This window comes from Haliaeetus albicilla, chromosome 12 (genome assembly GCF_947461875.1).
Source record: "Haliaeetus albicilla chromosome 12, bHalAlb1.1, whole genome shotgun sequence".
In the NCBI taxonomy this organism is placed as follows: domain Eukaryota; kingdom Metazoa; phylum Chordata; class Aves; order Accipitriformes; family Accipitridae; genus Haliaeetus; species Haliaeetus albicilla.
This window is the reverse complement of record NC_091494.1, coordinates 23,946,622-23,962,743: the sequence shown is the minus strand read 5'-3', so window position 1 is coordinate 23,962,743 and position 16,122 is coordinate 23,946,622. Positions and strand designations below refer to the sequence as shown.

Below are 16,122 nucleotides of genomic sequence, written 5' to 3'. Positions count from 1 at the left end.
AAGGCTTTTGCAGACATAAAAAGCAGGAGAAATGCTTGTTAGTTATGGGGAAGGTGAAAGGCTTAGAAAACTGATTAGTGTAGCAGTGTGGTCAGATTGAAATGAAAGCTCAGTGGCATAATCGTTAATTGGGTGCTTACTTACCTACTAATTTGAGCTTGGATGTCAGCAGTACTGCACTTCATCTCAAACCAGAGGTCAGGCTTTAATGCTACATCATAAATTACGTAAAGGCACAACACTAACAATTAGATAATTATGGAGACCCATGCTGTTGCAATTTAACTGGGCAAGTTCAGGGCAATCATGACAGGAATAGTGCTTAACCCTGAATCTGCTGCCTTTCTTTCAACCTGACAGCCAAATATATGTGGCCAAGGAGGTAGCCAGCCGTCTGGCAGCCCACAGGTTAAAAGCATCTTTTCCTATTAGTCAGATTCATCAGATGGCCTGGACGAACTCTGAGGCAATATTGCAAAAACGTTAATTATGGTTCAGAAAGAAAAGCCTGTATTTCAATCTACAGGAGATTCTGGGCAGGGCACAACAGTCAGAACAGTTTTTGTATGCAAGGCACCATTGTGGGTTTTTTATTTGTTTCTAAGCCAAGCCTATGTATATGTGTGGTTTATTTACTTTGCTAAAATAAACCACTAAGTCAAAAATAAGGTTATCCACAGGGATGTCTTTGCATGCATCCATGCTGCACAGGACAGACCCACAAAACCTCACATTTTGAGTACTGGAGTCATTCAATTGCCCACAGCCTCATGCTTGTGTCTGCCTGGCTGCCAGTGCTGCTTTCTGTGTTAGAAGTAGCATTGTAGAGCAGAGATGAGGCCAGTTCAGAGTGGCTTGTCCCCAGCTGTGTTCCTGCTACAACCGTGCTAGAAGGCACATTGCCCAGCTGCAGCCTCTGGTGATTCTTGCCCATCAGTTCTGAGAGCATTCAGCATGGCTCCTCTTGATGCCCATGATGGCTTTAATGGAAAGAGAGTTCAATCAATGCTGGACACTTGAAAATTCAATCCACAGAAGAGATATTGAAGATCAGGGTGGAAAACATCAGTCAGGTGGATTGGAAAGTGATTGACAGTGGGATGAAATTAATAACGTGTGGATTTTGGGTTGTTCGGCCGCATGGTTTCAGACATAAGCAATGTACCCTCATCTGGAAATACGTAATGAACAGTGATTTCCATGGGGTGTTAGAAGCCTACAAGCTTTATTGAATTTAGGCCTAGGACTTTTTTTAGTGCTGTCCTTTTACTTTTGTTCCTGGTCCTTTTGGCAATTGGGTAAATCGCTCACACTATAATATTTATTACCTTTGTAAACACTGAGGTTTTGTTTGTGCTTTGGGTGGGGCTGAGTAACCTCTCTGCACAAAAAAATAAGAACTGCCCACTACTGGCATTTTGGCACTGTTTTCCTTATTCAGGACATTTTAGATAATCAACAGAAAAATGATCTTTTGAGGAAGTATCTCCTATTAATACTAATGGTGTCTTACAGTGTGCTGTGCAATGATGTCATATGCTAACATTTTCATTCCTGGGTTGAGGAACTGTGTGCATTAGGTTTAGCAATGTCTTGCTTTAGCCTTGGTAGGTAAAATTCCTTCAGGTGCTAAGTTTGTTATAAAAGTGCTAGGAAACCCTTAGCTGTGGCACAATGCTTTGAAAAATAATCTTACAACCTTTACATGCTGCAATATAGCATGGTCAAGTAATGACACATCTGGTTACCTATTATTAAGGGTTGAGTTATGGTATACTTTTTGTTTTAATTAGTCTGCGATAAACAAAAACTCTGGGGCTGTTCTGCTCTGGTAGTTCTCATTTTTCCTGCAGCCTTCCCTGCCCTTATGGGTTTATTAGTGTAGAAAAAGTGGCATGTCATACTTGCAATGTCTAGACTGCTGTGGTCAACAAAGCAGGAGGTGGTAGACTTGGTCTGAACCAAATGTCCATAATACAGTACTGGGGTGCTCTGGGTAGGTCTGTGTTCTGTCTAATTTGATAGCTAGAGGCTATCCCCATGCCCAAATTCACTAACAGCCCTGCAGGACAGGCTGCAAACAGGGCCTGAGTGAGCTTCTCACCTTTTGGAGTGCTCTACAAAGAGTGAGGAGAAGAGAAGGAGCTCTTTGCTTAGGCTGCTTGAGAAATGGATTTTTTGTTTGTTTGTTTTTCTCCATTGGCACTTTGTAAAGGGGAAAACAAAGCTGAACTCTACTGTGGGCTGGGCTACACTTTGCTGTGTGGGGCTGGAGAGCCCTGTGCTAAAGTTACTGGGCTCAGTCCAGCAGTGACCAGGAGGGATTTTCTGGCCTTTATAAAGAGATGGCTAAGAGTAGGGGTACGAACACTCCCTTAAAGCAGTAAAATCAATCCCATTCTTTGGCTGCCATCCTCCCAGCACTGCCCAGGGGAGAGCTAGGGCAATGGGTGTTGGGAATGGCTGTCCTGGTTTCAGCTGGGATAGAGTTAACTGTCTTCCTAGTAGCTGGTACAGTGCTATGTTTTGAGTTCAGTATGTGAAGAATGTTGATAACACTGATGTTTTCAGTTGTTGCTCAGTAGTGTTTAGACTATAGTCAAGGATTTTTCAGCTTCTCATGCCCAGCCAGGGCACCTGACCCAAACTGGCCAACAGTGTATTCCATACCATGGGATGTCCCATCTAGTTTAGGAACTGGGAAGTGGGGGACAGGGATTCGCCGCTCGGGGACTGGCTGGGTGTCGGTCAGCGGGTGGTGAGCAATTGCCCTGCGCATCATTTGTACATTCCAATCCTTTTATTACTACTGTTGTCATTTTATTAGTGTTATCATTATCATTATTAGTTTCTTCTTTTCTGTTCTATTAAACCGTTCTTATCTCAACCCAGGAGTTTTACTTCTTTTCCTGATTTTCTCCCCCATCCCACTGGATGGGGGGGAGTGAGTGAGCGGCTGCGTGGTGCTTAGTTGCTGGCTGGGGTTAAACCATGACAATGGCCTAGTGCTACACAGGGTTATGCTGGGTCTGAATCAGGGTCCTAAAAAGCCTTTAATGGGTTGGAAATGATCTTCACTGCAGGGAACATGTAGGAGTAGCCTAGCAGGCATGTTGGCAGTTTTGCCCTCCTAATAAATTTGACACTGCTTTCCTGCAGCATTCGTGGGTATTTATTACCATACATCATGGCATGAGTCCTTTTCCAAAGGGGCTGGTGCCTTGGGTCTGTGACAATCTGATCAGCGCTTTAGACCGTGACATAAAAAGACCTGTAATTCCTCCTGGCAGGCCTTACTAGCAAAAAGCATTTTATAAATAAACCTTCTTACGGGAGTTGCAAAAGAAAACTCCATCCTTGAGATGGTGCAAACCCAAATGCCTTCAGCTGCAGGTTGAAAGGAACTGCTGTATTTATACATGTAGCTCCCGTGCAGATGCCCGTGTAGGCAGTTGTTCACAGCCAACTTGATGACATGGCTTGCAGATCGGTGCTTGCCTGGACAGCCTTGGGCCAGAGACAAACCACTGCCAACCCTGGAAATTTCACTGCAATATTTGGTCTTTCTCTTAAAGCTGTAGCTGCTGGAAGGAAAAGAAGGAACTAGAGTTGCAGTTTTCATTTTAAAAAGCACAGGTTTCTAGAGCTGAGAAAGCAAGCTGAGCAACATAAAGCAAGTGTGCCCTCAAGGTCCAGGAAGCAGAAGGTGAATGAAAGGCACCTGCAGTGATTTCTTTTAGAAGGATCACTTGATGTTTGACCTATTTGTGTGGCTTCCTGACACTGGTGTCAGGACTTCTGCGTCCTTGGGACGGGTGCCAGCATTCACAGAGCAAAGAGCAGAGGCTGGAGCTGTGGTTTGCTCCTCTGGGCATGATCCCAGGCAAATGTGACAGTGAAATGCTGTGCCTGAAGCATATCAAATGTTTGCACTATGGGTTAAAGACACAGTGTTGATGAAGCACTTAATGCTCATGGAGTTTGGTGCTCCATAGCACTGGTGCCCATTCAGGGGGTTGATTCTTTAGCATTAGAAATCCCGGCCATCCTTTAATAATATCCCTTCCCTCTCCCTATCCCCCAAACCAGAAAATATCCATAGAAAATAAAAAGTTAACTTTAATCAGTCTTTCTGTCTTCAAAAGCTTGGGTCTCTCCCACTGTAGTGTCTTGAATACCAATTACCACGGGATTTATTGCTAGTGGATTGGGGATTGAGTTGAACTGAAGAAGACCCGAACTGTACAGCTGGCCAAGTAAACTGTGTAATCTCTGCACATTGGGAACAAAGCTACAGGTCCAATTTACTCAGTATCTGCAAAGACCAGAAAGCTGTGGGTTGTTCCTTGCTCATCCCCTATGTCTCTGGGTTACACTTCAGCATTGATAGTGCAGGAGATCACCACCTCTCCAGGAGTTCAGCAGCCCCTGCGCACGAAGAAAGGAGAGAAATATTGGTAGTTTTTCTGTGAACGTTTTTGCTTGCATCAGTGGTTTGTATTCACATGTACAGTGAGTCTCTGATACAGAGTTTGGGATCCTCTCTCTGGAGAGAAGTTATATCTCCACAGGTCTCTGGAGCCTGGGGTTTCAAAATAAGGTCAGTGAGTGAACAGTGGTGTTGCCAGATGGTTGGACTCCTCTGTCACTGAGGAGGATTTATGTGAGGTGGGAATATCCTGGTGAGAACTGCACATGACCTGGGTCAACCTACAGGCATGGGACCAATTTCTCCTCTCGCACAGACAAGGTGATTCCAGCTAGCCTGTGTAAGCAATTTCACTCACCTCCCATGCCAGGGCATTTTGCCAGGGAGTCATGCCCTTTCCTGAATATTGAAGAGAAAGCCCAAAACCTAAATCTTGTCCCCTATCACTTGGAAGGGCAAAGGTCTGATTTCCACCTGGACTGGCTTTATCCTACCATGCTCTATTTTACAGGTTATGCCAAGACTGACTTTTCTTTGCTCCCAGTGGCAGTGCAGCATTTCATGCCCTGTGCCACATCCCACCTGTGCGCAGTCCTGGAGCTGGGGACTGGACCCCAAAGGAATCCCACATGTGAAAGAGCCCTGATAGAAAGCGCGGTAACCCTTGCTATAGCCCTGTGTTACAACCCCTCCTACGTTACAGGATCAGTTCCTGGGACTCTGCAAAGCCTTGTGCAGTGTCTCAGAAGTGTGTTTTAGGTCAGTGTGCTGGTTTAACTTATTTATACAAAGTCTAGATACTTTAGAACAATGGTATAAAGCTCTGTTTGATCTGGATGTTTCCCCTCTCTTCTTTGGACACTTGTTTACAATCAAATCTGAAACTTTAACTGCCTTTGTCTTTGAAAAGCTGAAAATAATGTTTTTTGCAGAACCAAATTATCTGACTGGTGTATAAAGCAGAGATGTACCACTGTACACCAGTATATGACTTAAATGTGCATTGATTTTTTCCAAGTGAGTTTCCAGTAAGCAAATCCTATCACATCACCACTTAGCCCCCCCACCATACTTACAGGTGCAATGCTGCATGTGCTGAAATCACAGTTATCTTTAGGAAACTTGGCATTATGTGATCTTGTCCATAGTTGCAATCAGTCTCAGCAGTGCTGTTGCTAACACTACTACTGCTCCATCTGCAAGACAGGGGTGGTGAATTTAAACAGGACTTTGGTTGTAGCCAGTGGTGCCCAACTGCAGTAACTGTGTGTTCTGGAAGGACAGATTCTGTGTATTGGTGGTGCAGCTGCCTTTGAATCAAAAGCTTCTGACTAGTCTGCCCAAGCTGGGACTGGAAGTCAAGCAGCAGCAGCATCTGGGGCTTGATTTCACTTCTTGGTGGAAAAAACTCCTTAAAAATTCCTATTGCATTAACTTTTATTTTGATACAAATGGCAAAACAATTCAGCAAATGGAATCTTTACAGCTGAGAGATTGAGTAACAAGGGAAAGAAAATGTCAATGCAAGTTAAAGCAAATTTAATAAAGCAAATAAAAACAATATACTGACACTGAAATATAATCTTAATGCTCTGACTGCAACTAACTGAAGCCAGGAAATTCTCTGCTAAGTGTTCCCTCAGCCCTCTTAAATCAACCCATTTTGCTTAGGCATTGTTGCACGTAAGAGCCTTTATGAGATGGCCCCAAAACTCTGGATGATAATATGAACACTAAGAAGATATTTATTTCATCAGCTGTGTGTTTGGATATATTTGTGATGGATGTATGAGCACTGATTCTGCAAGCCATTGAAAAATCAGCTAAACTTTAAGTATATGCTTACACAGTTTGCAGAATCAAGGTTACTGTGCTCCAGGAAAAGTGCATACCATAAGGTGGTACTGAAGACACAACAGTATTACCAAGATCCCTTTGTAGATACTCTAATGATGCTTTGCACAGATACTAAAGAATTGATCTTCACAAAATCTACACATTAAGGAACCTTCACTTGCCAGGTGAGAGGCTGAGGTCCTGAGAAATTTAAGTGACTTACCAGCAGTCTCAGAAGATGTGTGTGGCAGTGCCAAGACTTGAATGTACCCTCTCAGTGCCTCCATTCAGCATTTTATCCCTGAGATGTCCCACTCATGGACTGAAAAAAATTCAAAGTTTCAAAACTTGGGAAATCTGAGCTGCCCTGCAAGCGTATTGTAATTCAATGGATTTTAAATACAGCTGAGAGGGGGCTTACCATGCCCTGCTGTGTGTTAGGATTTGGTTTTGGGAACTGGGGGCCTCCAGAGCTAGAATTGCCTGGAGTCCTGCTTGAATCAGAGTCTTAGGATGAGGGCTGATTCAGGATGGAACTGCTGCACGTACCTGCTTTGGAGCTAGGAGAGGACTTTGAGATGGGTGATGAGCATTCTAAGAAGCATGGTTTACCCAGTAACAATTTTTTCCCTAAAAAATATTCTCAAAGAAAATGCTGGCCTTGAAAAAGGAGATAAAGAGTCCCACTTCTGTCTTTTCTTCATCTTTCAGTGGAAATCTGGTCCTTAAAATATATTTGGAGTTCTGATTCTTCATTCTGATGCAAAAAAAATTTATTTCTCACATGAATAATCCTGTGAAAGCCTTCAGAGTCTGCTTGAATTGTTAGGTCTACAGGTCTTTTGGGTGAGATAATATAAGCAATGGTTTGTGCCAAGTGCGTGTGCTTTTGTTCCCCCACCTCTGAGGAGTTAGACCAACCAAATTTGAACCTCTGATACTGTTTGCAGTTGAATAGGAAAACACTGATATCAGCCAAATATATGCCTTGGTGGTTCTTCTCGCTTATATTCAGAAAATGCACCTAATATTTCTCTTCCAGAAGCACAGCAGAAACAAACAGATTTCTTGCCCAGATTTGCTTTGCTGCAGGATTCCACGTCCAAGAGGCTTTGACCTGCCTCTGCCTCTTGAGTCCTCATTGCTAGTCCTGACCCTCTCTTTATTGAAGAGCCTTCACAGCCCATATCCATCCTGCTTATCACTCTTACTCAGTATTGACAAATCTATGCCCACTTCTGACAGGCCACAACTAATTGATTTCTACTAGCGAAGTTTTCCAGCAAACACGTTTGCAGTATCTGGCCTTATGAGCTCCCCATGGTCTCAGGGAAAGGTAGTGAATATCTTCAAAAGTACCTATTTTTTGTAATATTTAAATTACGCTTCTTTTCTTGCTTTCCCACTAAAAGCCTGTTGAAGACAGAGGAGCAGTGGCATGGTACCGATCAAGAATTCTTCATTGCTTTTACTTTTTTTCCCATTTTTTTCATGCGCTGCCACATGCAGGTTGCCTCCACATGGTGTTTATATTTATCACGCTCAGGCTGTGATATCTGTGGGACTGGGGCTGTCATTTTGTGCAGCCCCCAGAATACTGGGATCTTAATCTGCGCTTAGGACTCCCAGAATTCATGGCAGTACAAGCATTAAACAGTCTCTTCTGCTTGCGTGCAGGAAAATCCAGTAAACCTACCTGGATATAGCTCAGCCCAGCCTTTAATTCCTTGCTGGTGGCCGACACTGTCCGTGGTTGACTGCTTTGGAAAGGCTCCAAGTGCTCCTTTGGCTGATCTTTAGCACACCCAGTGATTTAATGAGGATATGGCTACCATGCTGAAAGGGTTAGATGCAAAGATAAATACCAGCATCTTTCTAGGTTACAAGATGATCTTGGTTTGTTCCTGTAGTCTGAGGGTAGAAAGCTGTTTTCTTTCCTAAAATCCCATTTACTCACTGTAGTAATTCAGGGTCTGACTTTTCTTAGCTTTTACCTTTCTGTGACTACAGGACTACAGGGCTGGACCAAATCACAGAGTAGCCCGAGCTGTCAGTCATTTTAATAATTATTATTACCCTCCTGCTGATGCTTTTCCACATGAAAGCAAGAGTCTCTTTGGCACTTTTCTTACTTTTCTTTAAAAGATGGAAGGTGGAATACCAAAGTTCTTAATTAGCTGAGCTACTGTTGGAAAGCTCAGTGTCAGATTTCCAGGTCATTGTTTGATGGAGGAATGATAGGGGGAAGTGATGCATCGACATTGATTAAAGAGCAGTGATGAAGCAAGATAAAATTGACATTTAATTCTTCCCAGCTAAAGTAATGTGACTGACAATACTTAAAGGTGAACAATCTTATTTCTTGAATCAACAATGCAACCTGTAAAAACATCCGTCACAGCAGTCTTTTCTTAATTACTAACATCTAATTAGCCCCAAATCACTGTAGCACACTGATTAAAATAAAAGGTGCCTTGCCACTCTTTCTATTTTGGGTATACCTGAGAAGGGCAAAGGATATGAAATTAACTGCCACTTACAATTGTTTCATCTGGAGACTTTGCAAAGAGTCCTCAGCTCTTCTCTCTATTCTCCATTCCTTAGTCAAACAGAACAGTAATCCCAGATGAGTTGTTTTTCCTGGATGCTGACGGGATACAGCTTGCTGGAAGCATGGAGAACCCCCTAGAGGGGTGTGGGAACACTGCAAAAAGCTAAGCTACTGCCTTTCCTGCTGTTAATAACAGGGAACAATTAATATTTTATAGGGCTAATCTGGTTATTGTTTTGTTTTTAAATGTAGTGCATTTTTAAGCTTCTTTTAAACTAGCAATTTAATGTTGCCTCACTTTAGTAAAAGACCAACCCAGCCTCCTTCCTTCAAGCTGACAAAAAGCTTTTGATGATCATTTCCCACCCCTTAGCTTTTTTCCCTTGAAAGAAACAAAGGAAGTAACAAATATAAATCCCCCAATACCTCATTTTCTACAAGGGGTCTGGAGTGCAGCTGATTACTCTGTGAATATGTTCGTATTGCAGAAAAGAGCGTTCAGGTGATAATGCTTGAAGTAGCAGTTAATGCTCATTTTCGAGCTCTGATTGAGTTGAAATATTGCTTGTTGCACCAAGGTGACTAAGACAGGAGATAAGATCCCAGAGAAGTAGCATCCTTTTATCAGTAGATGGTAGTATAACAACACGGAAGGAGTGTAGCTGCTCTAAGGTTGTCCCAAGATCCAAGCTGTTATACTTGAATTGTAAGTGAAAAACAAGACAAAGGGAGGCAGAGAATAAGTTTAGACTCCTGTTATGTTTTACTTTTCACCAAATAGTAGTTTACAGTGGAGGCAATTAATGTATGTTTTTATTCATGATTCATGCATGGTTTATCTAGAGCAGTGTGAATAATTGATTATTTTTGTTCTTTGGCAGTGCAAAAAAATTAAAATAAATATGGGTTTTTTTTGAAGCAAAATAAAAAAAAAGTTAGGAAATCAAACAGTGAAAGGGAAGGAGCAGACTCTTTTGTGTCAAAATAAATGTTTTATTTCTCTCCAAAACAACTGTTTTGTTCCATAAATGCTTTGCTTTTAAGGATGGTTTGAATCATTTAACATAAAATTAAAGGAAATTGCCAAACAAAACAGTTGTAGTTCAGTTCTGGCTTGTACATATCAAAACAACGGGTTTTAAACATTGTTTCCTTTCCTATCTCAAAGGCAAAGAGTTTGGTGAAACTGGGAGAAGCTTCCCAGAAGATGGGTGCTGCCAAAACTGAAATTATCATGAGAATGTTTCAACCAAGGCAATGGCCATTCAGGCTCTTGGTTTGGCCGTGAATTTCCAGCTACAAAAATACAAACAAAACAGAATAAACCTGCAAAGGGGCCCCATCCCTCTGTAAGCCCACATTTGCAAAGCCTTTTATTTTTTTTAATTAAAAGCAGACTTTTCCTGTATGTAAGCTCAAGGATCCTAGGGGCTGGATTCACAATGTAAATGCACTTAGGCTACAGAGATCTGTATTGATTTGTATCAGTAGAGGATCTGGCCCAATAGGAACAAAATCTGCTTTTTGATGTAGTATTGAATTTGTATGTGTTAGAATTCTGTGCTTTGGAATTAAAATCAAGGATTTGATAGCAAAAAAAAAAAGAAAAGGAGGAATTTGCAGAGATACTGGCATCCACTATTTTCACTCTTCATGTCTTCTTTTTAGCAAAAGCACTGTTGTAGGGGTAATGTTGATGAAGATAAAGGGTTTTTTGGTTACAACTGGATTCTAATCCAAACCCTATGGATTAGGTGGGGTATTTGGTATCTATGTATTTGGTAATGGTTGATAAATGACAGCTTTTCTTTATGAAATTGTGAAGGGGAAAAGACTGTATTTTCTTCACCAGCATTTTTTTCTTCCCTCTCTCAATTTCTTCACTGATAAAAATATATAAGAAATATTATCTATTTTTAAGTCCACTCTAATAAATGTACCCATGAATTAAAATCAATGCTACAATGCAAATGTATGAATGAATAATAGAAGAAAACCACTAACAGCATATCCACAAGAAGGAAGGGTTCATCATCAGAAGTCTGAGGTGTGAGTTCCTGTGTTGTTTTATTGCATGCTTATGTGTTTTTGCAATGTAAAGCGAGGTTAGGATCTTTGTGGCTGAAGTATCATCTGGGATCAGAGGTCACAGAAAAAAAAGAGCCAGAAAAGGCTGTTTCCTCAGCACATGGTAGGTCTGGGCAGCCACCTCAGGCCTGGGATCCATGCTGGGTGCCCTTGGCTGCTAGCAGGGGGAGTGTGACCTTCTGTAGAGGGCTGAGAATTATTTGTATTAAAACTGCAAATTTTTTAAGTTTATGCAGCGGGGCCTGTAATTTCAGAGCAGGTGGAGCCCTTTCTGTAGTGCCCAGGGTTGGGTATGCTGTGGCCAAAAGGAGACCAGGGGAGGTCTCAGTGGTTTTCCAGTGAGGGGATGGCTCTTTGCGGTGAATCTGGGCTTCCAGCCACAGGGGTTTCCCTTCGGAGCCAGGGCTGCTGTCACAGACTGGTTTATGGTGGAATTTTTCTTTGTTGTGTATTGGTGAACATATTTCTGCAACACGGCTAATTCTGCTGTTGGAGGCTGTGATAGGTAGGGATATAACGTGAAACGGCTGTTCATCCTCAGTTACTTTAGGGGTTGAGGTCAGTGTGCCTGTGTATGTGGGTGTATACATATATGTGTGTGTATATATATCCCCTATTTACGTGTTTAGTGTCCCTGAAAGAAATTCTGTGAGAAAAGCTCTGTACAAGCTCTTATTGCATTTATTTTGCGAAATCCTCTCTTGCGCTCTCCTCTTGCGCACTCTGCCTTTCCGGAGGCTGTGCCGAGGGTTTGCTGCCAGACGTGTGATGTGATTGCAGGAGCTGTGGAGAGCTGGAGGGGGAGGCAGGGGAGGTCTTTCACCAGCAGTGTCTTTCTCCATGCCCAAGAGGACCTATTTTGTGTTTTGCATAGCACTGCTGGCCTTGGGTACAAATCCTGCCAAGCCATTTGGCGGTGCAGCGGCTCAGTGCCGATGGGCCTGCCTGCATTTCTATTACCGATACAGAAGTGCTGCTCAGGAAGGGGCCTGGTAAACTGCAACTGAGCGAGTTTAGCACTTTAGGCTGCACATGACAAAATCCATTAAAGTGCAGATATATTCGGAGCATGTGGAAAGGGAGAAGGACACATGAAGGCATTTCAGAATAACAGAGTGCCTAAAAAAGTCATTGCCTGGTACTTGCAGTACTTTTATGGGGACACTCGGGCTGTGTAAGTAATATCGTAACAGCGCAACTCAGGCTGCAAATGCATTTTGGCTGTGCCACAAGAAAAGATGTTGCAGGAAACTTTCTCTTCATGTGTTTCCATCTAAAGGCACAACACACAGGTCAAGGGTTTTGCTGCCATATCTGAACAAGTGCTCTGGCATCTATTAGATTAATAATTTTGTGAATTAATTGTCTTTGTCGTAAATAAAAAAAATAGAAAAATCTGTTAAAAACTATGCTGATGAAACAAAAGCATAACAAACTGGCTGGACATAGACAAACTGACCCAGCTTATTCTGACTGGATGTAAATTTGTGTTATTGTGTGTACTGAGAGGAGAGATGATACCCCAACCACAGCTTCATCTGGGTAGAGATGTGTGTTGTACTTAAAGGAGAACCCAAAGAGATGGATGAGGTTTATGTCTGTGTGGGAACCTTCCTGGATGGAGAGATGAACCCTGTGCAGAAAGAATGGTGCAACTGAAAAAAAAGACTCTCAGTAATTTCAGGTGGCTTTAATTAAGGTGAGACTGGTGCTACCATGCCTGTTGTTTATATCTAGCGCTAGAAGGCCAGCTACATGAACATGGAGCATCCTGTACTAATGGATTAAATCCAACTTGGCAGGAACCTCACTGTTCCTTTCCAAAGAGCAAACATGCATGTGTGTATGCACATCTGGGACTGACACTAACACAGCTTGGCAAACCTGTGCTACAAAACTGCAGTGTGGTGGAAAGCATGATGGGTACTTGCAGGAGCTCAGGTGAAGGAGATGCAATAAATCTTGCTTCCCGTTCAGGTAGGGGAACCTTCGGATGACAGGATGGCTAAAACAATTCAGTTCTGTTGTCTCAATCCAATTCCAGTAAAACCAACTGTCCAGTCCCATGAAAGGTGAGCTCTTCCCTGAGGAACTGGATGAAAGGTGTGTGTGCCTCTGGATATGCCTGACAGGAGAGGGCCCAGGCTTTGGGGCTGAGGCTGGAGAAGGTGTTTTGCAATGGCACATGAGGGCTTGCTTATCTCCAGGGAAGCCGGGCTTTGTGCACAAGGTGCCAGATCACGAGCAGGGCAGCAACGCTGTGCTGTGAATATACAAAAAGCCAGTTCCCAGCAGGGGATGCATGGTTACAAAGGGCCTTCTGAGGCTTAATGCCTCTGTAGGCTCATCTGCGCAGAGCAGGTTGAGAACAGTGGAATCTCCTCAGCAGGTGGACTCTGTCCTTAGATATTTAAGTCTTAAAGCCAGCTTGCTGGTTAATTTAACAGAAGTTACTGTTTGAGTGCTTTGGAGACAGGTGAGCAGAAGTGCAGGCTTTTACAGCAGAGAGGTCAGGAACAGTAAAAACAACAAAAAAAGAACACTGTAGAGGAGGGAGAGCAGAGGAGAGACATATGGACCCTCCATAGCCTGTGTGAAGGAAGAGGAGATTGCCCTGTTTACAGCAGTCTCACATCAGGTGAAATATTACTCAACAGATCTGGGGAAAATGACAAAAGAAAACACACCAGGAAGAAGTAAGTCTGGGGTGACTGATAGTTTTTGTTGAGCTGGATACTTTTTGTCCTTGCCAGAGTAAAGAGATGTCTTTGTCAGGAGGCCCCGGGAAGAGGCAGTTCCCAGGCCTGATGAGGTGGGACCCAGCTCTGGCAGCATGTTTGCCAAGAGAGGGAGAGAGGGCTCCTGCTTTTTATTTGTGCAGCTGTAGACCAGAGCTCTTCCAGCGATACAGCTCTTTTTGCAAAGACAGAGGATGCTGAAACTCAATAGGAGTTTCCATTTCCTTCACTTTTGAGCTCATGCTGTGAAGGAGTTTGCACAGCTCCTCTGTTGCACTCACTGGCTATGGTAATAAATAAAGAGAGATCGCCCAGGTGTATCCAAAGCCAAACTTTCATCTGCAAACTGCATCTTTGATACTGGGATCATTATTCACTTACACAGAGCTTAGACAAAGATGACGAGCAGTTCAAATCCAGGGCAAAATTCCTGTCATGCAGGTGGATGCTGAAGAACAGGACTGACTTGTGTGTATGCTGTGTTCAATAACAGAAAGTCTGGGATGAAAGCATTTCAGAGGCTTCTCTGCCTCACTGAAGGCTTGATTGAGAACATAAAACTCTATGTGTAGACAGAACTTGTTTAACATCACTTTTAAATACAGTCAAGCTAGTAATTTTCTTTGTAATTTTTCCAGCTGTTTATGTGCAAGTCACCTCTGGAGAGCACTTTCTGTGCTCTCAAAATCAGGAGTTAAGTTATATTGCTGACCTAGTTATATTTAACTAAATATTTGCTTTTGCATCATAAAGGCAACCCATTTTTTTGTCTGATAACCTCTAGAACAGAAAACTATGGCATGCTTATGCAATGTCTGATGTCGGGTCTAATTAGCTACCATTCTTGAATTTTTAATGGTTTGAATGGTATTCTACATAGACATTGCTCAGAAACCTAAGCAACTATTATTTTAGTGCTGTTCTTCAATAACCTGTAACCAATTGCATTAATAACAAGACCAAGTATCACAAGACTTACCTGAATTCTCCTTCTCCCTGCAGTCATCTCTCCCCCATTACCGTGGCAGTCCTTAACTCCAGGGACAGGATCCTTTCCATTTGGGGTGGGATTCCTTTTCTGGTGGACTGTACGGCTTGAACAAGTCATGAGGATTCCTGTTCTAGTGTTCCGAGAGAAAAAGGCACTTCTAAGACGTGATTAATCTAATCCGAAAATAGATGTTTAAAGGAATGAGATGAATAGCATTCTAGGAGTGCTTATTTTGGTCTTGCCAGCTACCTTAGATGTAGCATTCACAACATCTAAATATAGATGTGATGAATTTGATCCTTGGTGTCATTCTGTTAGATCTGATGTAACGACTGTTACAGTCAATGGAAATACTCTCATGTAGGTGTAGTTATATACTGCATTGATCTTCTTCCCGATCCCTTACTGTGCATTTTAATTTGAGCCAATACTGTCTCCTCTTTCAAGAGGTGGAGAGAAAATACAGTCAATTACACCATGAAAGCCAAGAAGCTCTTTCAGTGATCCAAACTGACTGGGAAGTTACATTTGAAACCATTCACCCATTCCATTAAAAAAATACTAGGCAGTGTGCATGCCTATAAAATAATGATGGGCAGAATAAACTGTCTGAAAGTATCTTGCCTACACCATACCATTTAATCAAGAAGCAGTGAGTGGAACTGGCCTAACATTTACAAAGGGAGAACTGACACAATGCATATTTGAACACCATGAGAAATAGCATCACCGGGGACAGAGAGTGAGTTTAGTTAATAATGAATGGCACATCCTATAAAATACCATTACACAGTGTTCAAGGCCCAAGAATGATGACATAATTATTAGGAGACTGGGAGATTAAGATATAATTTAAAAAAACATGACAGGGGAGGGTGTAATTGGGGAGACAAAATACACAGGAAGTTTGTAATTTACATGTCAAAATACCTTTTTCATGTTTTGATTGGATTGGACGCCGCCTTTCCACTTCATTTATCTTGGCTTCAATTAGAGGCAGGAGAAATGACATCTCATGTTCATATTCTTGACACACACTGCTCATAGACACTTCCTAATTCTAACAGACAGTGAGGGGAAAAGGGAAACTCGATTCTGCCTCTGTCATGGACTTCTTAGTTAACCCCTAATTTGTTTCTAAATGAGGCTGTCACTGTGGTTCAAATGAATATGCACTTAGGAATCAGGGTGTGCATTTGGGTATTGGCTTGTAGGCAGGGCTTTGCATGTTGCATGGCTGGTTGTACCCAAAAGCTACTTAGCTGTGGGGTAAAGGAAAAAAAAGCTAAGAATATTTTACCCCCCAACGAAGAACTTTCCTGTATGAATGGTGCACACTTTTTTTATCAGAACAGCCATATTCACAGCATGCTTGTAATCATGCTGAGCCATCTCCAAAGCAGAGGATGCAAGTTGTGATTTTTCCCCTTTGGCAGAATTTTTGCTCTTTTTATTTTCTGTCTGTCTCTTTTATCTGGTGTCACCATGT

The 16,122-nt window shown here is 42.4% G+C and overlaps 1 long non-coding RNA gene across 1 annotated transcript; it reads right to left on the bottom strand.

Annotated features, from left to right (window-relative positions):
- Positions 1–4,132: 4,132 nt before the first annotated feature.
- On the bottom strand, positions 4,133–14,760 carry LOC138688306 (uncharacterized). The gene is made up of 3 exons (XR_011327337.1): positions 14,622–14,760; positions 5,506–5,625; positions 4,133–4,428 (listed from the first exon to the last, which is right to left on the bottom strand). It is a non-coding gene; the product is annotated as an uncharacterized lncRNA (long non-coding RNA).
- Positions 14,761–16,122: the final 1,362 nt, after the last annotated feature.